The following is a 25,430-nucleotide window of genomic DNA, read 5'->3' on the forward strand; positions in this document are numbered from 1 at the left end:
TTATAACTCTATCCGGTTTTCAAAGGAAAAATGGATGTTCATACTGACCTCTTCACAGGTTCTGACGTCGATCGTATCTTGTGCTTGTGTTGGGGTAGTTGTTGTTGTAGCATTGTCTGTTGTGAGGTTGCTTTGTTTGTTGCGTTCATTCGTGTTTTTGGGGTTGTTGACACCATCCTGCTGTTGGAGTTCATCTTGGCCTGGCGTTCTATTGGTACGTTCCTGAAAGCATTGAGGCAGTTCTTTTCAGTTTAGGTATGAAAACAGGGGTTTGCTTTAGGGTGCGTATGGCACCATGCATTAGTATTTACTTACCTGTTTTTGCCGCTTTATCTTGTTCTTGTCAATGCCTATGTCCCTTGATTTTGTTCTTCTCTTCCTCTCTTCGTCTTCTTCTTTTTTTTCTCCTTTCTCTTGGTTCTGTTGTGGCTACGATTTCATTCGTGCGGTCGGCGTCGGCTAGTCTAATTGAGGCTGCTGGATCTGCTTGCTCTAGTGTCTGCAGGGTCGCGTTGTCTGTCAGGTACCTTGTGCAGACTATGTCCTGAAATTGTCTGAGTTGTTCCAATGAATCCATCAGGGAAATTGTTTGTTGCACGACTAGGTTCTTGTTTTTTTCATCCAATATCTTTTCCTTTTCGTTGCATTGGTTTTCATCCTTGGTGGTGTCTGCGGGTATCTGTTCTGCTTCATGGAGTACTTTTTCCAACAATTTGTTTATCCTTTGGAATCTTTCTTCTGCTCCTGTGCTGATGCTTTTGTTTGGTTCCCTGCTTCCACTGGTGCCGACACGTGGTTCACGCCGGCGTTTGGGTGGAGGTGGTAGCAGTTTGGTCGTGTTCTGGTGTTGCTGTTGTTTGCGATGTTCTCCTGCTATCTGGCGAATTGAAGACGAAGTTGATGCTGTGTTGGCATAGAAGATCCTTTCTGTTGTTCCTTTCCATGTCTGCATCGTTTTGGTGGAATGTAGTTGATTAGAATGGAAACCGTTTTCAAAAAGGGAAGGACTGATTTATGTACAATATAGCTATACCTGTATTTTGCCAAATTCATAGTCATCTGGTCGTGCTTTTCCGTCCCTTTTCATGTCTGCTCTAGCTATTTTTGCTAGGTCACTCTCTTTGAGATGGTTTGCTTGTGGTAAGGAGGTCTTGTCCATTGTCTTTGCAATCTTCCGCATTTCTTTTGTGTCGGTTGGCAGCAGCAGGGACTCGAGGTACATGATTACTGGCCCCTGTGCCAAACCATTGACATGCTTTTTGTTCTTTTCTTCCTGAGGCAAATTTCTGTGTTTCTGCCATATCTTGGCTCCTTCCTTAATACATTCGACGATTACCTCGCAGAAATCCATCTTTGCCATCTCTGGATAGTCCATGTCCTCTACCATTATAGCTTGTCGGGCAAAGATAGCGGCGCTTGACCCGCAGACAACGTTGTGGAAAAAAATAAGGAAAAATATTTTGACTGATTTCCTGTTTGACTGTTCGTCATCTAGTTCCACCAATTTTTCTAGCTTCGTGAACAGTTCTTTTGGCTTGAAATCTGTATGTTTGAAGCCAAGGTCTGACATCAGTTCTTTCATTGAAGTTGGGCTCTTCGTTGGCCTTGGTGCTGACTTTTCCGTGCCGTTTGGGTATCCAAACACCTTGTGTATAGCTTCCTTGGTAATCTTGAGTTTCTTATCTTCGGTACCATCACCGAAGGTTATTGTCATGCTTTCTGTGTCCAGGTTGTCGTAGATGTGTGCTGCAAGTGGTCTGCAGATGGAGCCCATTATTTTGCAGTTCTCTATGCTGCCAAATCCTGTCGTCCTAATATCTTGCTTGTGACGGTCTTTAAGTAAATTCCATGCTTTCTTGACATGAGCGAATGCTGCCCCTGCCTTGATTTGGAATTTCTCTTGGTTTGTTTCTTGCTGTTCTTCGTCAACTGTTGGTGCTGCCAATTCTTTTCCGCTTGTCTTTCTCCTCTTTCTGTCCTTCTGTCCTGATTTGTTCTGTTTCAGAAGACAAAAAGAAAGGGTTTCGTTAGAAAGGAACGCTAGATCCTGAGTGCTGAATAGTGGTATTCAAAATTAGTACATAAGTGTGTTTTTACATCGTCGTCATGTTCTGCGTCGCTGTCATGCTCTTCAGCATCATCGCCGTCTATAGGAATGAAATCTGCATCATGTTCCCTGTCATCGTCGTCATCGTTGGTATTTGAACCTTTGCTGTTGGTATCGTCTTGTTCTTTTTCTACCCTTTGTCGTTTGTTTTTCTTCTTGCGTTCACCTTGTTTCTTCGTGGCGGTTGGTGCTGTTGGCGGGAGTACCATTAGAGGTAATGGCTGATGCTGCAAGGTACTAGTGTCGACGATGTTTACAGCATTGTCCTTTTGCTTTTGCTTTTTTGCTCCAGGAGTAAAAACAGTGCTTGTATCTGATTTTCTTTTTTTTCTTGTTGCTAGATGTTTAATCTTATTGAGCCTGGTGTAAGTTATCATTTCTTCCGCAGGTGGTTTGTTCCTCATGTTTTGTTCTGTGTTCTTTTCTGATGAATGAGGAGAGATGCTGCCTGTTTCTGCGCTTTGAATATCACCGTCTTCGTGTCCTGTATAATGACCAGGTAACAAAAAAGGATGTTCTTTTTGTCCGAAAATAATAGATACACATTTAAAATATATATCTTCCATGATTATGCATAAGGAATGTGAAACTCCCAAAGGGTATTTTTACTTTTCTTTTCTTGGGTTAAGATAGGTTATTACTATTGTTACCGATTGAGCTAATCAGGGGATGGAAGAAAATATTAATTATGGTTATGAGTGCAGCTGGGGTAGTGAAGTTAGGGTGAAGCATTTTCTGAGACAAAAATGCACACTCCAGGTGATATTTCATAATGGGAGGAATATCATCAATGATAGTTCAAGATTTATTGGGTAAGTTAAACTGTTTTTGAATTAAAAATAAGATATTGTGCAAACATTTTTAATGTTTTCTATAAAGAAATATATAAAAAGTGGCAGGTAGTTTTATTTGTAGACATAGTTAAGTTATTGTTGTTAAGGATAGCAGTTAAGTTATTAATATCTCAATATAGTTTTTTGTAGATGGACAGTGGAGACTTTTGCTCAAACCTTTGACAGGAGCTTGCTGGATTGCATGCTCTTCAGCAGGGTCTTCGTCAGTATTTTGCTGGGTTTTAGCTTCTTCGTGAGGATTTGTCATTGCTACATAAAAAATGGGCAGGTGTTAGAAGCAGAGTCGAGTGTCACAGGAAAAAACCTGCGTGGTGTGAAAACAAATTTGCATGGATAGAGAGGCACGGGTTGTTTTACCCTAGAAGCACAGGGTACACCTATTCTTTGTTTACGGTATTTCACACCAGAGGCACTTAATTTGAAAAACGGTTACATTGACCGGACAAGGGATGTAGAAAATCTTGTACGGTTATCAGTTTTGGGCTCTCAGTATGCTTGTGGGGTTTGGATCTATCGACGTATTCTAGTTACTGATGTTCCAGGTTTTTTACCTTTGAGCACAAATCGTATGGCGAAAATCCCAGGGCGGAGAGCAGTAGCATTTCTATTAAATCTCATCTCTGCGCTAGTTCAATTTGTTAGGCAAATTGATTTAGCTTATTAGAAAACTCCTTGGTAGCGGTGGCTAGGGTTGCTGTTCCTGGAGGTGGAAAAATAACTACGATCTACCCGGTGGAATGGAGTGGGATAGAATGATAATTACCTTCAGTTACTTGTGCGGTGTTCTTCGCTTACATCCGCTTATTGTGTCGTTGCTCCTTTTTTGTTGCGATTACCGCCGCTGCTGTTGAAGTCCTCACCGTCGGTCGCCGCAGTCGGCGGGGTTATTGGTGTTGTCGCGGGCAGAGTGTGGCTGTTTGTATGTCGGATTTGAGTGTGGTTGGCGAACGCGGTGGCGGTTGTCCGGTGAGGCGAACTCGATTTCGAGCTTGTGTTTGTGTGCAGAAGGAAGGAGGAGAGCGTGCGGGAGTGATGAAGGTTTCGAGATTTACTTTGCGGAAGGGGAAGCAAGCTAGTATAAGAGGGAGGGAGAGATGGAAACCATCGAACCGTCTCTAATCTTCAACCGTCCGTTTGGGAATCAAGATTCATTATGCTTGGCTTCGGGTTTTTTGTGTGCTACAGTATTATTATTATTTTAGTGTTGAGACTGTTAGTGCTGAAGTGGAGCCTCTCTACAGGCATGTGGATGCAGGCACACGAGGCACATAAGTGCAGGGTCTACATGCACGTGGATGAAGCCACAGGAGGCACAGAAGTGTGGATTCTACAGGCACGTAGAGAACCATGGGACAAGCCAATGTCGCGTGAGGCATGTTGATGTAAGCACCGGAGGCGCGAAAATGCAGCTATCACAGGCAGAGACATGCTACTTCTCGAGGTACGGGTATCAACCCTGTGGATGTAGTACAAGAGTGCGTTGGGAGAGGCATGTGTTAGAATGCTCGATTAAAGAGGCATGGTTGTCAAGTTTCAGGAGCGACGCAGGCGTGGCACTGGGACCATGTAAGAGTCACGGTGCAATTTTACGTTAGACACGTGAGGCACGTTGGTTCAGGCACGGAAGGCAGAAAAGGTGAATCCACAACAGGCACGTACGTGTGTTTTCTCAAGTCACGCGTGTGCACTCTCTGGATACACAAACGTGTGGCGGCAGAGGCATGGGTCCGACTACTCGGTTACAGAACCACGTTCGAGAAGTCACGTGAGGTGTGGCATTACGGGGCACGTAAGAGTCTGGGCGAGTGACACGTGAGGCACGTGGGTGCAGGTACGTGTAGGCACAGAAATGAAGGAACCACGTTTGTGAAGTCACGTGGTAGTGCTGAAGTGGAGCCTCTCTACAGGCATGTGGATGCAGGCACACGAGGCACGGAAGTGCAGGTTCCACAGGCACGTTGACGGAGGCACAGGAGGCCAGTGTCGCGTGAGGCACGTTGATGTAAGCACCGGAGGCACGGAAATGAAGCTATCACAAGCGCGGACATGCTGCTTCTTGAGGCACGGGTATCAACCATGTGGATGTAGTACAAGAGTCCGTTGGGAGAGGCATGTGTTAGAATGCTCGGTTAAAGAGGCATGGTTGTGAAGTTTCAGGAGCGACGCGGGCGTGGCACTAGGACCATGCAAGAGTCTCGGCGCATGTTACGTTAGGCACGTGAGGCACGTTGGTTCAGGCACGGAAGGCAGAAAAGGTGAATCCACAACAGGCACGTATGTGTGTTTTCTCAAGTCACGGGTGTGCACTCTCTAGATGTACAAACGTGTGGCGGCAGAGGCATGGGTCCGACTACTCGGTTACAGAACCACGTTCATGAAGTCACGTGAGGTGTGGCATTACGGGGCACGTAAGAGTCTGGGCGAGTGACACGTGAGGCACGTGGGTGCAGGTACATGTAGGCACAGAAATGAAGGCACCACGTTTGTGAAGTCACGTGGTAGTGCTGAAGTGGAGCCTCTCTAAAGGCATGTGGATGCAGGCACACGAGGCACGAAAGTGCAGGTTCTATAGGCACGTTCACGCAGGCACAGGAGGCCACTATCGCATGAGGCACGTGGATGTAAGCAGCGGAGGCACCGAAATGAATCGAACCTAGGCACGGACATGCTGCTTCTCGAGGCACGGGTATCAACCCTGTGGATGTAGTACAAGAGTGCGTTGGGAGAGGCATGTGTTAGAATGCTCGGTTAAAAGGCATGGTTGTGAATTTTAAGGAGCGACGCGGGCGTGGCACCGGGACCATGTAAGATTCATGGCGCATGTTACGTTAAGCACGTGAGGCACGTTGGTTCAGGAACGGAAGGCAGAAAAGGTGAATCCACAACAGGCACGTACGTGTTTTTTTTCATGTCATGGGTGTGCACTCTCTCGATGCACAAACATGTGGCGGCAGAGGCATGGGTCCGACTACTCGGTTACAGAACCACATTCGTGAAGTCACGTGAGGTGTGGCATTACGAGGCACGTAAGAGTCTGGGCGAGTGACACGTGAGGCACGTGGGTGCAGGTACGTGTATGCACAGAAATGAAGGCACCACGTTTGTGAAGTCACGTGGTAGTGCTGAAGTGGAGCCTCTCTACAGGCATGCGGATGCAGGCTCGCGAGGCACGGAAGTGCAGGTTCTACAGGCACGTTGACGCAGGCACAGGAGGCCAGTGTCGCGTGAGGCGCGTGGATGTAAGCAGCGGAGGCACGGAAATGAAGCCAACCCAGGCACGGACATGCTGCTTCTCGAGGCACGGGTATCAACCCTGTGGATGTAGTACAAGAGTGCGTTGGGAGAGGCATGTTTTAGAATTCTCGGTTAAAAGGCATGGTTGTGAAATTTCAGGAGCGACGCGGGCGTGGCACTGGGACCATGTAAGAGTCACGGCGCATGTTACGTTAGGCACGTGAGGCACGTTGGTTCAGGCACGGAAGGCAGAAAAGGTGAATCCACGTGTGTTTTCTCAAGTCACGGGTATGCACTCTCTCGATGCACAAACGTGTGGCGGCAGAGGCATGGGTCCGACTACTCGGTTACAGAACCACGTCCGTGAAGTCACGTGAGGTGTGGCATTACGGGGCACGTAAGAGTCTGGGCGAGTGACACGTGAGGCACGTGGGTGCAGGTATATGTAGGCACAGAAATGAAGGCACGACGTTTGTGAAGTCACGTGGTAGTGCTGAAGTGGAGCCTCTCTACAGGTATGTGGATGCAGGCACACGAGGCACGGAAGTGCAGGTTCTACAGGCACGTTGACGGAGGCACAGGAGGCCAGTGTCGCGTGAGGCGCGTGCATGTAAACAGCGGAGGCATGGAAATGAAGCCAACCCAGGCACAGACATGCTGCTTCTCGAGGCACGGGTATCAACCATGTGGATGTAGTACAAGAGTCCGTTGGGAGAGGCATGTGTTAGAATGCTCGGTTAAAGAGGCATGGTTGTGAAGTTTCAGGAGTGACGCGGGCGTGGCACTAGGACCCTGGAAGAGTCACGGCGCATGTTACGTTAGGCACGTGAGGCACGTTGGTTCAGGCACGGAAGGCAGAAAAGGTGAATCCACGTGTGTTTTCTCAAGTCACGGGTATGCACTCTCTCGATGCACAAACGTGTGGCGGCAGAGGCATGGGTCCGACTACTCGGTTACAGAACCACGTCCGTGAAGTCACGTGAGGTGTGGCATTACGGGGCACGTAAGAGTCTGGGCGAGTGACACGTGAGGCACGTGGGTGCAGGTATATGTAGGCACAGAAATGAAGGCACGACGTTTGTGAAGTCACGTGGTAGTGCTGAAGTGGAGCCTCTCTACAGGTATGTGGATGCAGGCACACGAGGCACGGAAGTGCAGGTTCTACAGGCACGTTGACGGAGGCACAGGAGGCCAGTGTCGCGTGAGGCGCGTGGATGTAAACAGCGGAGGCATGGAAATGAAGCCAACCCAGGCGCAGACATGCTGCTTCTCGAGGCACGGGTATCAACCATGTGGATGTAGTACAAGAGTCCGTTGGGAGAGGCATGTGTTAGAATGCTCGGTTAAAGAGGCATGGTTGTGAAGTTTCAGGAGTGACGCGGGCGTGGCACTAGGACCCTGGAAGAGTCACGGCGCATGTTACGTTAGGCACGTGAGGCACGTTGGTTCAGGCACGGAAGGCAGAAAAGGTGAATCCACAACAGGCACGTATGTGTGTTTTCTCAAGTCACGGGTGTGCACTCTCTGGATGTACAAACGTGTGGCGGCAGAGGCATGGGTCCGACTACTCGGTTACAGAACCACGTTCATGAAGTCACGTGAGGTGTGGCATTACGGGGCACGTAAGAGTCTGGGCGAGTGACACGTGAGGCACGTGGGTGCAGGTACATGTAGGCACAGAAATGAAGGCACCACGTTTGTGCAGTCACGTGGTAGTGCTGAAGTGGAGCCTCTCTAAAGGCATGTGGATGCAGGCACACGAGGCACGGAAGTGCAGGTTCTACAGGCACGTTGACGCAGGCACAGGAGGCCACTGTCGCGTGAGGCACGTGGATGTAAGCAGCGGAGGCACCGAAATGAATCCAACCTAGGCACGGACATGCTGCTTCTCGAGGCACGGGTATCAACCCTGTGGATGTAGTACAAGAGTGCGTTGGGAGAGGCATGTGTTAGAATGCTCGGTTAAAAGGCATGGTTGTGAATTTTAAGGAGCGACGCGGGCGTGGCACCGGGACCATGTAAGATTCATGGCGCATGTTACGTTAAGCACGTGAGGCACGTTGGTTCAGGAACGGAAGGCAGAAAAGGTGAATCCACAACAGGCACGTACGTGTTTTTTTTCAAGTCATGGGTGTGCACTCTCTCGATGCACAAACATGTGGCGGCAGAGGCATGGGTCCGACTACTCGGTTACAGAACCACATTCGTGAAGTCACGTGAGGTGTGGCATTACGGGGCACGTAAGAGTCTGGGCGAGTGACACGTGAGGCACGTGGGTGCAGGTACGTGTATGCACAGAAATGAAGGCACCACGTTTGTGAAGTCACGTGGTAGTGCTGAAGTGGAGCCTCTCTACAGGCATGCGGATGCAGGCTCACGAGGCACGGAAGTGCAGGTTCTACAGGCACGTTGACGCAGGCACAGGAGGCCAGTGTCGCGTGAGGCGCGTGGATGTAAGCAGCGGAGGCACGGAAAGGAAGCCAACCCAGGCACGGACATGCTGCTTCTCGAGGAACGGTTATCAACCCTGTGGATGTAGTACAAGAGTGCGTTGGGAGAGGCATGTTTTAGAATTCTCGGTTAAAAGGCATGGTTGTGAAGTTTCAGGAGCGACGCAGGCGTGGCACTGGGACCATGTAAGAGTCACGGCGCATGTTACGTTAGGCACGTGAGGCACGTTGGTTCAGGCACGGAAGGCAGAAAAGGTGAATCCACGTGTGTTTTCTCAAGTCACGGGTATGCACTCTCTCGATGCACAAACGTGTGGCGGCAGAGGCATGGGTCCGACTACTCGGTTACAGAACCACGTTCGTGAAGTCACGTGAGGTGTGGCATTACGGGGCACGTAAGAGTCTGGGCGACTGACACGTGAGGCACGTGGGTGCAGGTACCTGTAGGCACAGAAATGAAGGCACGACGTTTGTGAAGTCACGTGGTAGTGCTGAAGTGGAGCCTCTCTACAGGCATGCGGATGCAGGCACACGAGGCACGGAAGGCATGGAAATGCTGCTTCTCGAGGCACGGGTATCAACCCTGTGGATGTAGTACAAGAGTGAAGTGGGAGAGGCATGTGTTAGAATGCTCGGTTAAAAGGCATGGTTGTGAAGTTTGAGGAGCGACGCGGGTGTGGCAATGGGACCATGTAAGAGTCACGGCGCATGTTACGTTAGGCACGTGAGGCACGTTGGTTCAGGCACGGAAGGCAAAAAAGGTGAATCCACAACAGGCACGTACGTGTGTTTTCTCAAGTCACGGGTGTGCACTCTCTCTATGCACAAACGTGTGGCGGCAGAGGCATTGGTCCGACTACTCGGTTACAGAACCACGTTCGTGAAGTCATGTGAGGTGTGGTATTATGGGGCACGTAATAGTCTGGGCGAGTGACACGTGAGGCACGTGGGTGCAGGTACGTGGATGCAAAGAAATGAAGGCACCACGTTTGTGAAGTCACGTGGTAGTGCTGAAGTGGAGCCTCTCTACAGGCATGTCGATGCAGGCACACGAGGCACGGAAGTGCAGGTTCTACAGGCACGTTGACGCAGGCACAGGAGGCCAGTGTCGCCTGAGGCGCGTGGATGTAAGCAGCGGAGGCGTGGAAATGAAGCCAACCCAGGCACGGACATGCTGCTTCTCGACGAACGGGTATCAACACTGTGGATGTAGTACAAGAGTGCGTTGGGAGAGGCATGTGTTAGAATGCGCGGTTAAAAGGCTTGGTTGTGAAGTTTCAGGAGCGACGCGGGCGTGGCACTGGGACCATGTAAGAGTCACGGCGCATGCTACGTTAGGCACGTGAGGCACGTTGGTTCAGGCACGGAAGGCAGAAAAGGTGAATCCACAACAGGCACGTACGTGTGTTTTCTCAAGTCACGGGTGTGCACTCTCTCGATGCACGAACGTGTGGCGGCAGAGGCATGGGTCCGACTACTCGGTTACAGAACCATGTTCATGAAGTCACGTGAGGTGTGGCATTACGGGGCACGTAAGAGTCTGGGTGAGTGACACGTGAGGCACGTGGGTGCAGGTACGTGTATTCACAGAAATGAAGGCACCACGTTTGTGAAGTCACGTGGTAGTGCTGAAGTGGAGCCTCTCTATAGGTATGTGGATGCAGGCACACTAGGCACGGAAGTGCAGGTTCTACAGGCACGTTGACGCAGGCACAGGAGGCCAGTGTCGCGTGAGGCGTGTGGATGTAAGCATCGGAGGCACGGAAATGAAGCCAACCCAGGCACAGACATGCTGCTTCTCGAGGCACGGGTATCAACCCTGTGGATGTAGTACAAGAGTGCGTTGGGAGAGGCATGAGTTAGAATGCTCGGTTAAAAGGCATGGTTGTGAAGTTTCAGGAGCGATGCGGGCGTGGCACTGGGACCATGTAAGAGTCACGGTGCATGTTACGTTAGGCACGTGAGGCACGTTGGTTCAGGCACGGAAGGCACAAAGGTGAATCCACAACAGGAACGTACGTATGTTTTCTCAAGTCACGGGTGTGCACTCTTTGAATGCCCAAACGTGTGGCGGCAGAGGCATGGGTCCGTCTACTCGGTTCCAGAACCACGTTCGTGAAGTCACGTGAGGTGTGGCATTACGGGGCATGTAAGAGTCTGGCCGAGTGGCACGTGAGGCACGTGGGTGTAGGTACGTGTAGGCACAGAAATGACGGCACCACATTTGTGAAGTCACGTGGTATTGCTGAAGTGGAGCCTCTCTACAGGCATGCGGATGCAGGCACACGAGGCACGGAAGTGCAGGTTCTACAGGCACGTTGACGGAGGCACAGGAGGCCAGTGTCGCGTGAGGCGCGTGGATGTAAACAGCGGAGGCATGGAAATGAAGCCAACTGAGGCACGGACATGCTGCTTCTCGAGGCACGGGTATCAACCCTGTGGATGTAGTACAAGAGTGCAGTGGGAGAGGCATGTGTTAGAATGCTCGGTTAAAAGGCATGGTTGTGAAGTTTGAGGAGCGACGCGGGCGTGGCAATGGGACCATGTAAGAGTCAGGGCGCATGTTACGTTAGGCACGTGAGGCACGTTGGTTCAGGCACGGAAGGCAACAAAAGGTGAATCCACAACAGGCACGTACGTGTGTTTTCTCAAGTCACGGGTGTGCACTCTCTCGATGCACAAACGTGTGGCGGCAGAGGCATTGGTCCGACTACTCGATTACAGAACCATGTTCATGAAGTCACGTGAGGTGTGGCATTACGGGGCACGTAAGAGTCTGGGCGAGTGACACGTGAGGCACGTGGGTGCAGGTACGTGTATGCACAGAAATGAAGGCACCACGTTTGTGAAGTCACGTGGTAGTGCTGAAGTGGAGCCTCTCTATAGGCATGTGGATGCAGGCACACGAGGCACGGAAGTGCAGGTTCTACAGGCACGTTGACGCAGGCACAGGAGGCCAGTGTCGCGTGAGGCGCGTGGATGTAAGCATCGGAGGCACGGAAATGAAGCCAACCCAGGCACAGACATGCTGCTTCTCGAGGCACGGGTATCAACCCTGTGGATGTAGTACAAGAGTGCGTTGGGAGAGGCATGAGTTAGAATGCTCGGTTAAAAGGCATGGTTATGAAGTTTCAGGAGCGATGCGGGCGTGGCACTGGGACCATGTAAGAGTCACGGTGCATGTTACGTTAGGCACGTGAGGCACGTTGGTTCAGGCATGGAAGGCACAAAGGTGAATCCACAACAGGAACGTACGTATGTTTTCTCAAGTCACGGGTGTGCACTCTCTCGATGCCCAAACGTGTGGCGGCAGAGGCATGGGTCCGTCTACTCGGTTACAGAACCACGTTCGTGAAGTCACGTGAGGTGTGGCATTACGGGGCATGTAAGAGTCTGGCCGAGTGGCACGTGAGGCACGTGGGTGTAGGTACGTGTAGGCACAGAAATGACGGCACCACATTTGTGAAGTCACGTGGTATTGCTGAAGTGGAGCCTCTCTACAGGCATGCGGATGCAGGCACACGAGGCACGGAAGTGCAGGTTCTACAGGCACGTTGACGGAGGCACAGGAGGCCAGTGTCGCGTGAGGCGCGTGGATGTAAACAGCGGAGGCATGGAAATGAAGCCAACTGAGGCACAGACATGCTGCTTCTCGAGGCACGGGTATCAACCCTGTGGATGTAGTACAAGAGTGTAGTGGGAGAGGCATGTGTTAGAATGCTCGGTTAAAAGGCATGGTTGTGAAGTTTGAGGAGCGACGCGGGCGTGGCAATGGGACCATGTAAGAGTCACGGCGCATGTTACGTTAGGCACGTGAGGCACGTTGGTTCAGGCACGAAAGGCAAAAAAGGTGAATCACAACAGGCACGTACGTTTGTTTTCTCAAGTCACGGGTGTGCACTCTCTCCATGCACAAACGTGTGGCGGCAGAGGCATTGGTCCGACTACTCGGTTACAGAACCACGTTCGTGAAGTCATGTGAGGTGTGGTATTACGGGGCACGTAAGAGTCTGGGCGAGTGACACGTGAGCCACGTGGGTGCAGGTACGTGGATGCACAGAAATTAAGGCACCACGATTGTGAAGTCACGTGGTAGTGCTGAAGTGGAGCCTCTCTACAGGCATGTCGATGCAGGCACACGAGGCACGGAAGTGCAGGTTCTACAGGCACGTTGACGCAGGCACAGGAAGCCAGTGTCGCCTGAGGCGCGTGGATGTAAGCAGCGGAGGCGTGGAAATGAAGCCAACCCAGGCACGGACAGGCTGCTTCTCGACGCACGGGTATCAACATTGTGGATGTAGTACAAGAGTGCGTTGGGAGACGCATGTGTTAGAATGCGCGGTTAAAAGGCATGGTTGTGAAGTTTCAGGAGCGACGCGGGCGTGGCACTGGGACCATGTAAGAGTCACGGCGCATGCTACGTTAGGCACGTGAGGCACGTTGGTTCAGGCACGGAAGGCAGAAAAGGTGAATCCACAACAGGCACGTACGTGTGTTTTCTCAAGTCACGGGTATGCACTCTCTCGATGCACAAACGTGTGGCGGCAGAGGCATGGGTCCGACTATGGTTACAGAACCACGTTCATGAAGTCACGTGAGGTGTGGCATTACGGGGCACGTAAGAGTCTGGGCGAGTGACACGTGAGGCACGTGGGTGCAGGTACGTGTATGCACAGAAATGAAGGCACCACGTTTGTGAAGTCACGTGGTAGTGCTGAAGTGGAGCCTCTCTATAGGCATGTGGATGTAGGCACACGAGGCACGGAAGTGCAGGTTCTACAGGCACGTTGACGCAGGCACAGGAGGCCAGTATCGCGTGAGGCGCGTGGATGTAAGCATCGGAGGCATGGAAATGAAGCCAACCCAGGCACAGACATGCTGCTTCTCGAGGCACGGGTATCAACCCTGTGGATGTAGTACAAGAGTGCGTTGGGAGAGGCATGAGTTAGAATGCTCGGTTAAAAGGCATGGTTGTGAAGTTTCAGGAGCGATGCGGGCGTGGCATTGGGACCATGTAAGAGTCACGGCGCATGTTACGTTAGGCACGTGAGGCACGTTGGTTCAGGCACGGAAGGCAGAAAAGGTGAATCCACAACAGGAACATACGTATGTTTTCTCAAGTCACGGGTGTGCACTCTCTCGATGCCCAACCGTGTGGCGGCAGAGGCATGGGTCCGGCTACTCGGTTACAGAACCACGTTCGTGAAGTCACGTAAGGTGTGGCATTACGGGGCATGTAAGAGTCTGGGCGAGTGGCACGTGAGGCACGTGGGTGCAGGTACGTGTAGGCACAGAAATGACGGCACCACATTTGTGAAGTCACGTGGTAGTGCTGAAGTGGAGCCTCTCTACAGGCATGCGGATGCAGGCACACGAGGCACGGAAGTGCAGGTTCTATAGGCACGTTGACGGAGGCACAGGAGGCCAGTGTCGCGTGAGGCGCGTGGATGTAAGCAGCGGAGGCATGAAAATGAAGCCAACCCAGGCACGGACATGCTGCTTCTCGAGGCACGGGTATCAACCCTGTGGATGTAGTACAAGAGTGCGTTGGGAGAGGCATGTGTTAGAATGCTCGGTTAAAAGGCATGGTCGTGAAGTTTCAGAAGCGACGCGGGCGTGGCACTGGGACCATGTAAGAGTCACGGCGCATGTTACGTTAGGCACGTGAGGCACGTTGGTTCAGGCACAGAAGGCAGAAAAGGTGAATCCACAACAGGCACGTACGTGTGTTTTCTCAAGTCACGGGTGTGCACTCTCTGGATGCACAAACGTGTGGCGGCGGAGGCATGGGTCCGACTACTCGGTTACAGAACCACGTTCGTGAAGTCTAGTGAGGTGTGGCATTACGGGGCAGGTAAGACTCTGGGCGAGTGACACGTGAGGCACGTGGGTGCAGGTACGTGTAGGCACAGAAATGAAGGCACCACGTTTGTGAAGTCACGTGGTAGTGCTGAAGTGGAGCCTCTCTACAGGCATGTGGATGCAGGCACACGAGGCACATAAGTGCAGGTTCTACAGGCACGTAGACGCAAGCACAGGAGGCCAGTGTCGCTTGAGGCGCGTGGATGTAAGCAGCGGAGCCACGGAAATGAAGCCAACCCAGGCACGGACATGCTGCTTCTCGAGGCACGGGTATCAACCCTGTGGATGTGGTACAAGAGTGCGTTGGGAGAGGCACGTGTTAGAATGCTCGGTTAAAAGGCATGGTTGCGAAGTTTCAGGAGCGACGCGGGCGTGGCACTGGGAAAATGTAAGAGTCACGGCGCGTGTTACGTTAGGCACGTGAGGCACGTTGGTTCAGGCACGAAAGGCAGAAAAGGTGAATCCACAACAGGCACGTACGTGTGTTTGCTCAAGTCACGGGTGTGTACTCTCTGGATGCACATACGTGTGGCGGCAGAGGCATGGGTCCGGCTACTCGGTTACAGAACCACGTTCGTGAAGTCACATGAGGTGTGGCATTACGGGGAACGTAAGAGTCTGGGCGAGTGACACGTGAGGCACGTGGGTGCAGGTACGTGTATGCACAGAAATGAAGGCACCACGTTTGTGAAGTCACATGGTAGTGCTGAAGTGGAGCCTCTCTACAGGCATGTGGATGGAGGCACACGAGGCACGGAAGTGCAGGTTCTACAGGCTCGTTGACGCAGGCAAAGGAGGCCAGTGCCGCGTGAGGCGCGTGGATGTAAGCAGCGGAGGCACGGAAATGAAGCCAACCCAGGCACGGACATGCTGCTTCTCGAGGCACGGGTATCAACCCTGTGGATGTAGTACAAGAGTGCGTTGGGAGAGGCATGTGTTAGAATGCTCGGTTAAAAGGCATGGTTGTGAAGTTTCAGGAGCGACGTGGGCGTGGCACTGGGACCATGTAAGAGTCATTGCGCATGTTACGTTAGGCACGTGAGGCACGTTGGTTCAGGCACGGAAGGCAGAAAAGGTGAATCCACAACAGGCACGTACGTGTGTTTTCTCAAGTCACGGGTGTGCACTCTCTGGATGCACAAACGTGTGGCGGCAGAGGCATGGGTCCGACTACTCGGTTACAGAACCACGTTCGTGAAGTCACGTGAGGTGTGGCATTACGGGGCACGTAAGAGTCTGGGCGAGTGACACGTGAGGCACGTGGGTGCAGGTACATGTATGGACAGAAATGAAGGCACCACGTTTGTGAAGTCACGTGGTAGTTTTGAAGTGGAGCCTCTCTAGAGGCATGTGGATGGAGGCACACGAGGCACGGAAGTGTAGGTTCTACAGGCACGTAGACGTAGGCACTGGAGGCCAGTGTCGCGTGAGGCGCGTGGATGTAAGCAGCGGAGGCACGGGAAGCCAACCCAGGTACGGACATGCTGCTTCTCGAGGCACGGGTATCAACCCAGTGGATGTAGTACAAGAGTGCGTTGGGAGAGACACGTGTTAGAATGCTCGGTTAAAAGGCATGGTTGTGAAGTTTCAGGAGCGACGCGGGCGTGGAACTGGGACAATGTAAGAGTCACGGCGCATGTTACGTTAAGCACGTGAGGCACGTTGGTTCAGGCACGGAAGGCAGAAAGGGTGAATCCACAACAGGCACGTACGTGTGTTTTCTCAAGTCACGGGTGTGTGCTCTCGGGATGCACATACGTGTGGCGGCAGAGGCATGGGTCCGACTACTCGGTTACAGAACCACGTTCGTGAAGTCTCGTGAGGTGTGGTATTACGGGGCACGTAAGAGTCTGGGCGAGTGACACGTGAGGCACATGGGTGTACGCACATGAGGCAGGCCTTTGAATGTACAGGAGGCACGGATTCTGGTACAGGAGGCACTGAAGTAAAAACACTGCAGTGACGGACATGAGGCACTTAACTTGAAAATAGTTACAATCAATCAAGGGACAACGGGCGTAAAAAATCTGGTGTAATTACCAAGTTTGAGCTCTCAGTATGCTCGTAGTATTTGAATCGTTTGAGGTATTATAGTTAGTGATGTGGCAGGAGTAGTACTTTTAAGCACATATCGTGCTGTGAAAATTCCGTAGCGGGGAGCAGTAGCGTTATTAAATGTCATGTGTACGGTACTTCAATTTTTTAGACAAGTTGATTTTGGATAGTGCAAAACTCGGATTTTTGTGGTGGCTGGGATTGTTGTCCCTGGAAATGGACAAATCACTATGATCTACCTCGGGGAATGCAATGGGATAGATTGTTATTTACATTCGGTTGCTTGTGTTCGGCTTCTCGCTTCCATCAGTCTATTCTGTCTGTTCGTCTTTTTTTGTTGTGATCTCCGCCGGCGGTGTTGAAGTCTTTGCTTCATCGCCGTCGGGTGGGTACTTTGTGTTGTTGGGCGCCCCGTTTGACGGTGTGTATCTCGAAGTGGGAGGGTGGTTGGCGAAGCGTGGTGGCGGTTGTTTTGCGAGGGGAACTCTACTTGGAATTTGGCCCCATGTACTGAACCTAGGAGGAGACCTTGTGTGAGTGTGAAATGTTTCGAGATTTTGCTGTGGAAGAGAAGAAGGAAGAGAGTAGTGCAGGTGGGAGAGATGGAAATGATGGAACCCTCTGTAATCTTCGACGGTCTGATTTTAGTATCAAGATTCGTGTCGCCTGGCTTTTTTTTGTTCGCTATAGCATCTTAATAGACGTGTGAGGCATGGAACACCAGGCTCTACAGGCACCGACGTTCGAATTATAGAGGCACTGGTATCAACTCTGTGGATGCACAAATGTGTGGTGGCAGGGGCATGCATCTGAAGATGTACTCAGAGAGTCACGGTTGTGAAGTCTTTAGAGTTACGAGCGTGTGTCACCACGGGCACGTGAGAGTGATGCGTTGGGAAGTTTGGTAGTAGAGGCATCGGTGCGAATAGTACTCAGAGAGTATCGCTTGTGAGTCCACATGTGTGAAGTCTGTGCAGCATTGGTCGTGTGGTAGTAGCGCCGTGCGCCGGGAAAGGTGCGAGCAATAACATTTGTTACGTGCTTAATCGGACGATTTGACGGTTGCTTTTTCCCGGCAACCGCAAGCACTACCACTCGGCGGTTGCCTAGACGCACAGCAACAACGAGCGCATGTCTTCCGCCCTCACTACCACGACGAGGCCACGTCCAACCGCCTCCTCCACGACCCAGACCTTGGCACAAAAGGGCAACTGCGCTTCCATAGCCGCTCAATCCCGAAAACACTATTGCCGTTCCATCTCAACTAGCATCTCCTCACAATCTCTGTGTCAAGGCGGTCATCGCTGGAGGAGGATAATGGCGGAGGAACCATCTGCCAAGCGTCCTCGTGGTGAGACGTCCGACCAGAGCACTGAGGTCGACGACGTTCAGGTCCCCGGTCAGAAGCACGAGTACAAAGTGCACCTCCAGGAGGTTGACATCAACGGCAAGGAAAATCTGGATGTCATATGCACCAGCAATCCTGAGGAAGCCGACAAGATGATCAGCATGATCCTGAAGAGGGTTTGCGGCTTGTACCCTCAGTACATCGGCGTTGATGTCGAGTATACCAGGGAGGACGAACCTCCGGAGAGGGCAGCGGTTCTACAATTATGCGTGGAGGAACTCTGTTTGGTATATCACATCACCGCGGCAACAAAATGGTGAACCATCCTACAGTTTCAACCACTCCATGCTTCTGTTTAATTAGCTTTTCACCCTAAAATTTGATTAAATTGGTTTATTGACTTGATGTATCAGTGAAGTTTCTGAAGTAGATGCAGCAGAATAGATTTTGAACTTGACTCACCAGATCAGTTTATGTATTTGATGCACTAGGTTAATTTATGGATTTTGACGTACGAGATTATTTTCTGAACTTGATGTTCTAGTGTACTTTCTGTTCTAGTGTAGTTTCTATATTTCATGTTCTAGTGTAGTTCAGTTTATTGAATTGATGTGTTAACGTGGCTAAGAAGTAGATAGGTAATTGATTCAAGTGTAAATACCAAAAATTAAAATAACATGCTGTGCTTGTATTTTATTTCTGAACTCTACATAGCAGTTTCTGACATTTTTTCGTCCATGAATTATACGTACTATATAAGCATGTACTTGATCGATACTTGATGGATCCACCTTAAATGTGTCATCCCCCCTACTGGCCCAAGAGCCTGCGCCCGTTCCTGAAGGAGGACAGGTTCTACACCTTTGCCGACTTCAGTATTGATGGTGACAAAGAGATGCTGCGAAGTTCTGGTTTGGAGATCAACCCTGACAAGTACATCGACATCCAGCGCAAATGGAGAGTTCCTTTCAAGGGAAGAAAGAGGTACCACTCTTTGGCTGATGTTGCAGGGAGTGTGATCCACCCATTCTACAAACAGATGAAGGATAAGATTGATAGGGTTGAAGACCATAAACTGTGGGGGATCAGCCCACTCCCAAATTACCTCATTGAGTATGCAGCGATAGATGCGTACGCCACCTACGAGTCGTGGAAGAGAATTGAAAACATCAGAGAAGGTCTGGAGAGTGCAAAAGAGGCAGAGAAGAATTATGACGATCCTTACTACGGATACTAGTGATGACGAAAACATAGAAAACTGGTCATGGAGTTGCTTGTGTTTATGCTTGTCCTTTCTATTGTATCAGGTTCGTAGTTTACTTCTGTTAGAACGAAGCAGTTTCTAATGTCATCTGTATCAGGTTAAACAAGTTTCCTTATTGTAACATCCCAAATTTTCAATTTGGAATGTTATACATAGATCATTCATGCATATCATATTTTATTGCATTTCATTTCGCGATCCGCAAAATCCTAAGCAACTCAAGGACCCTCGGAGAGAGTTGGGGATTTCATTGTTTTCATATTTGAATTTTATCAAAATTTGAAACGAGGATTTTGATTTTAATTATTTTTCTCTCCGAAAATATTTCATATTAAAATATATGAGAGGATATAATATGACTTCTCCAAAATAATTGAAATATTGGAGGAAAAATATTAAAATCAAATATTTGATTTTATTCGGATTTTATTGTTATTTTATTTGCATTAGAAAAATTGCACGTTTTTTCAAAATTGCATTTTAGGCCAAAAAAATGGTCATCTCGTTCTAAATATTTTATTTAGACGGTGAAAAATTGTTTTGGTATTTTTAGATTTTTATTTTATTTTCTAGGATTTATTTGAGTTCCGGCGAAATTATGTAAAAAATAATAATCTCAGCGCCCGACTGGGCCGAAGCCCAGCCGAGCCGGCCCGCTAGCCCCGCGCCGCCGTCTCCTTCCAGGAGACCGGGAGGCCGCCGCCGCCCGACCCCGAGTCCGGCCGGGACTCCTCCCCGCGCCGCCTTGCCCCCTCCCCCAAGCAAGCCCCCTCCTTAAATGCCCCGCCTCGGACCCCCCACCACCACCAACCCCGCCGCCTGCCTCGCCCCGCCCGCCGCGCCGCCGCCGCCGCCTAGCCGCGCCGCACCGCCGCCCTTTGCCGCGCGCCGCCGCTGCCGCGCGCCGCCCCGCGCACCCCACCGCCGCAGCCCCGCCTCGCCGGAGCCGCCCTGCCTCGCCGGAGGTATACGCCGCCACCGCCGCCGTTCGGTTTTATTCTAAAACCGATCCGGTTTTTTTTAAAACCCTAGTTCGTTATTTGTTTAGATCGGTTCGCCGGTTTTTCTCGGTTTAGTTTATATAGCGGACGTTAGTCCGTACGTTCGTTTTAACGAACGGTTTTCGCTCGTTAGTTACAGACAACGAACGTTCGTTCGTTAGCCTGTTCGTAGGTTTTCTTTTTCTCGGATTTTTCGTGATTATTTTCGATTGCGATTTCTGATCCGATTTTCGTTTCAGTTTATCTTTTCGCTCGTTTATCGGAATCAGGCGATTCAAGCGCCTAGATTTTCGTCTCGAAACCCTCTTTCTGCTTAATCAACTTGAACAAGATTTTGGTACTGTAAAATTTGACTTTAGTTCAGATTAGTAAACGGATCTTGTTTCTTTCGCAGTTTGAGTTTCGTTGCTCCGTTTGATTTGATTCTTTTTGCAAACCGGAGTTCTTAAGTTAAACTTTCTGGTCAATTCTTATTATTTTAGTTTTGCCCATGCATCTTTGGTTGATTGATTATGTATGCTATTGTTTGTTTGCGATAGAATTCCCGGAGTGCGAAGCGTGCTACTACGAGTCCCTAGGTTTTGCGGACCGTCAGCAAGGCAAGTAAAACATTGATCATACTTCTTCCATACCCAGTTTTTATGCATTAGTTTCAATCCTCAAACATTGCATGATTAGGATGTGATTAACATGTGGGTTGGGAACTAGTTGATGAGGTAGAACCTATTGCCCTGTTATATTCAAACCTTGGGAGTTACTTCTACGTATTGCTTATATTGCTATGCTATGCTCGTAGACGTGGATTGGGTTGAGTGTACCCATGACAGATGTGAGATTGTTAATTAATGGTTCAACTTAAGGTGGCAACTTTAATACACATCTGGGTGGATTGCTTGTCGGGCACCTGGAGAATCCAGTGTTGTCCTAGGATATCCCGGAGTACCCGTGTGATCATCCTAAGGTCCGCCACCCAGGCTCAAAGGGAACTGAGATATTTTCATGCTAGAAACTTCCGTGTGCAGCCACAAGCTATTATGGGCTCTAGCATAGTTGAGTAAGTTGCATGAGCTCTTGAAGAGGTGGATCAGCAGGTAGAGGGATGTAGGTTTGGTATGGTCTGCCCGGAGTAAAGAGTTAATGTTTCTGAAAGACTGTGTCTCGGTCATCCGTTTCTCAAACACCTTGTAGTGCGAGAAATCCAACGGAGGAGATCGAGTCTTGTGGGGAAAAGTGCGCAAACCTCTGCAGAGTGTACAATCTAATCATGGTTAGCCGTGTCCCCGGTTATGGACAATCTTGAGTATCTAGTACTTGGAGTATCCTAAGTATCTCATCACTCTAAATTAATATTGTTGGGTTGATAATTACTTTAATTGGGATTGAGTTGGAGGAACCTTCTCAATAATGTTTCAACTACCATGATAGTTAAATAAAATCTATTCCTTTGTTGTAGGGAAAAATTGGCTTTTCGCAAAAACTATAACCATAGAGCTTTCCACCAGCCAAATATGCATGTAGTGATAGCATTATTCTGTTCTTGCTCTACTGTGTTATATTGCCAGCATATTCCATGTGCTGACCCGTTTTCGGGCTGCAACGTATTATGTTGCAGACTTTTCAGACGAGGAGTAAGGTTCGTTAGGTCGTTGCCGTGCAGCTCAGCTATGCCGTTGGAGTTGATGGACTCACTTTATCTTCCAAGCCTTCCGCTGTTATCGTATTAGATGGCCTTAAGCCATATTTATTGTAATAAGTTCTCTTTTGAGACATTCGATGTAATAAGTGTGTGATTGCTACTCTGTTATAAATCCTTCGAGTACTGTGTGTGTCAGCATTACCGATCCAGGGATGACACTGAAGCACAGAGACTTGACCGTTTGAGGTCGGGTCGCTACAAGATGGTATCAGAGCACACGCTGAGTGTAGGACACGACCACTAAGATAAGCCATAGGTCACTCTTCTCTACTCATTTCTGACTCCTCTCCATTTTCTACTCTTTAGGATGGCGGATTTGAAGAACAAGTTTGCACAACCGGATGAAGACACACCCTTTGGACGCCACTTGAAGGAAGTCACTAGGTACTTGAACATCGGAATACCAAGCTTCACCGGGACGTACAACGCCACCTTACCAGAAGAGGAGCGCTGGATGATTCAAGTTCAAGTTCCAGGAAGGACGTTCTCGCCAACCACTAAGCCCATAGAATTTTCTTTTGAAGCACCCACCTGGAGTCTAGGCAAGAGCATGGCAGCCCACATTACCATGGGACGCATTGGAGAAGTCTACAACAAGGATCTTAAGGACACTATCTATCAGATATGTGGGCGCCGAGATGAGCAATGGGAGATGATCAGCACCAAGAAGGACAGGTCCATTGCAGCTTTCATCCAGGAGTTAAACCAGCACATTCGACGCCAGGAGAATCAGATGTGCGCAGACATGATAGATTTGAAGAAGGCGAAGACAAGGATCATCGAGCTGGAAGAAGAACTCAAGTCTACATGCGATGGATATGAGGAGGAAATTGCAACACTATTGGAGTAGAATGACGACCTGATAAAGAAGATCGGAGTATTCATGGGAGATCCCGCGCCGGGAGGAGAGGACGACGATTCCACTTGCCCGGAGAACTACATCATCATCGACGACACCGACTCCGACCCCAGTGATGATGACTTTGAAGACGAAGCTGGAGCAGACATCATGGAGTCCTCTACCGATCAAAATTTCTAGATGACCACCAAATGATAGTAGTATTCCCCCATGTATATAGTAGTAGTTGAGCACTTTTACGATAGTTCTAGACCGTTTGTATGCCCTTGCTTGATTGATTGAGTGAAATGATTGTGTTTGTCTCATGTGCATATGGGTAGTGCTTTCTCACTAGACCCCTTTTCTATTCTAATCTCTTCCCTCTAAACCCGCCAGATGCCTCCGAGACGTGACACCGGATTTGCCTTCCTGCCAGAGCTTACCCAGTTGATCCAGCAGCAGAATGCCTTGATGCAATTGTTAGTCCAGAACCAAGGCAACAACAACAACAACAACAACCCGCCTCTAGTTGACAACTTAGCTCGCTTCCTGAGGTTGCAGCCGCCGGTGTTTTCCATTAGCACCGAGCCTATAGTTGCTGATGATTGGCTACACCGTATTGGAAGGGAGTTGACCACCGCACGATGCACAGATGCTGAGAAGGTGCGCTTTGCCGCACATCAATTGGATGGACCAGCAGCCTCATGGTGGGAGAATTATACGGCCACTTTCCCCATAGCCAACGTCACTTGGGATCAGTTTCAGCAAGCTTTCCGCACAACCCATGTCTCAACTGGAGCTATGAATATGAAGAAGCATGAGTTTCGCAACTTACGCCAGGGGAACCGTACTGTGGCTCAGTACGTGGATGAGTTTAGCAAGTTATCTCGCTATGCCCCTGATGATGTGGCCACAGATGCCGCGAAGCAGGAGAAGTTTATGGAAGGGCTGAATGATGAGATGAGCATGCAGTTGATGGTGGCAACATTCAACAACTACCAGGAGTTGGTAGATAAGGCTCTTATGATTGAAGGGAAGCAGCAGCAAATTGAGAGCCGTAAGAGGAAGTATGGGCAAGGGAGGTATAACTCAGGAGCTCAGCAGAAGCCTCGCCTAACCCCGAACTCGGGAGGACTTGTTCATAACCATGGAGGTCATAACCACACCGGAGGAAGTTCGCATAACCACAATGGTTCTAAGAATGGGACTGGGAACGGAACAAACAACAATCAGAACCGCCCCAATCCAGCCACACCCGCCAAGAGAGATCTAAGTCACATTACTTGCTTTAAGTGCGGGAAGACTGGACACTATGCCACGGAGTGCCCTGAAGCGAAGAATGGAAACGGCAATGGGAGCGCTGGGAAGAAGCCCAATCCATTCAACAAAGGACAAGTGAACCACGTTAACGTGGAGGAGGTTGAAGAGCAGCCAGACGCGGTTATAGGTAAGTTTTTGGTTAAGTCTTTTACCGCCCTTGTTCTTTTTGATACTGGTGCATCGCATTCATACATATCAAGGGGATTCGTGGATAAGTTTAAACTACCAACCCAAACCCTTAGGACCCCTCTGTTAGTGAGTTCACCTGGAGCAGAGTATATGGCTAGTCGATGGTGCGACCAGATACCCTTAACCATTGGTAGCCATGTTTTTCCGTCCGACCTAATAATCTTGGAGTCACAAGGATTGGATGTGATATTAGGCATGGACTGGATGTCAAAGTATGGAGGAAGCATTGACTGTGCTAGTAAGTCGATTTATCTCACCACCCCGGAGGGAAAAAGGATTAAGTATGTATCTAGGCATGCGCCTAGGAGGAGCCAAGTAAATACCCTCACGGGAGTTGTTCAGGAGGAAGTGCCTGTAGTGAAGGATTACCCGGATGTTTTTCCAGAGGAGTTACCAGGCATGCCACCGGATCGAGACATCGAGTTTTTGATAGAGCTATTGCCAGGTACAGGGCCAATATCAAAGAGACCCTATCGGATGCCCGCAAATGATCTGGAGGAGATTAAGAAGCAGATCAAGGAGTTATTGGAGAAAGGTTACATTCGACGGAGTTCATCACCATGGGGAGCCCCAGTGCTTTTGGTTGAGAAGAAGGATAAGTCTCTAAGAATGGTTGTTGATTATCGTGCGTTAAATGAGGTGACGATCAAGAACAAATACCCACTGCCGATGATCAATGATTTGTTTGACCAACTGCAAGGAGCTAAGGTGTTTTCAAAGATCGATCTGCGATCAGGATATCACCAGTTGAAGATTCGAGAGAAGGATATACCAAAGACAGCATTCACCACACGGTACGGGTTGTATGAATATACGGTCATGTCATTTGGACTGACTAACGCCCCTGCCTACTTCATGAGCATGATGAACAAAGTGTTCATGGAATATTTGGATAAGTTTGTTGTGGTGTTCATTGATGATATAATGGTATACTCGAAGAATGAGGAGGAGCACAAAGAGCATTTGCGTTTAGTTCTCGAGAAACTCAGGGAACACCAGTTATGCCAAGTTCAGCAAATGCGAGTTTTGGTTGAAGGAAGTCGGATTCCTTGGACATGTTATATCAGGAGAAGGTATAGCGGTAGACCCCACCAAGGTTCAGTCAGTCACTGTAGCGAGATCCGCAGTTTTCTTGGACTCGCGGGATACTACCGAAGATTCATTGAGAATTTTTCCAAGATTGCGAAGCCAATGACGGAGTTATTGAAGAAG

Source organism: Triticum aestivum, chromosome 2D, assembly GCF_018294505.1.
Source record: "Triticum aestivum cultivar Chinese Spring chromosome 2D, IWGSC CS RefSeq v2.1, whole genome shotgun sequence".
Taxonomy (NCBI): Eukaryota; Viridiplantae; Streptophyta; class Magnoliopsida; order Poales; family Poaceae; genus Triticum; species Triticum aestivum.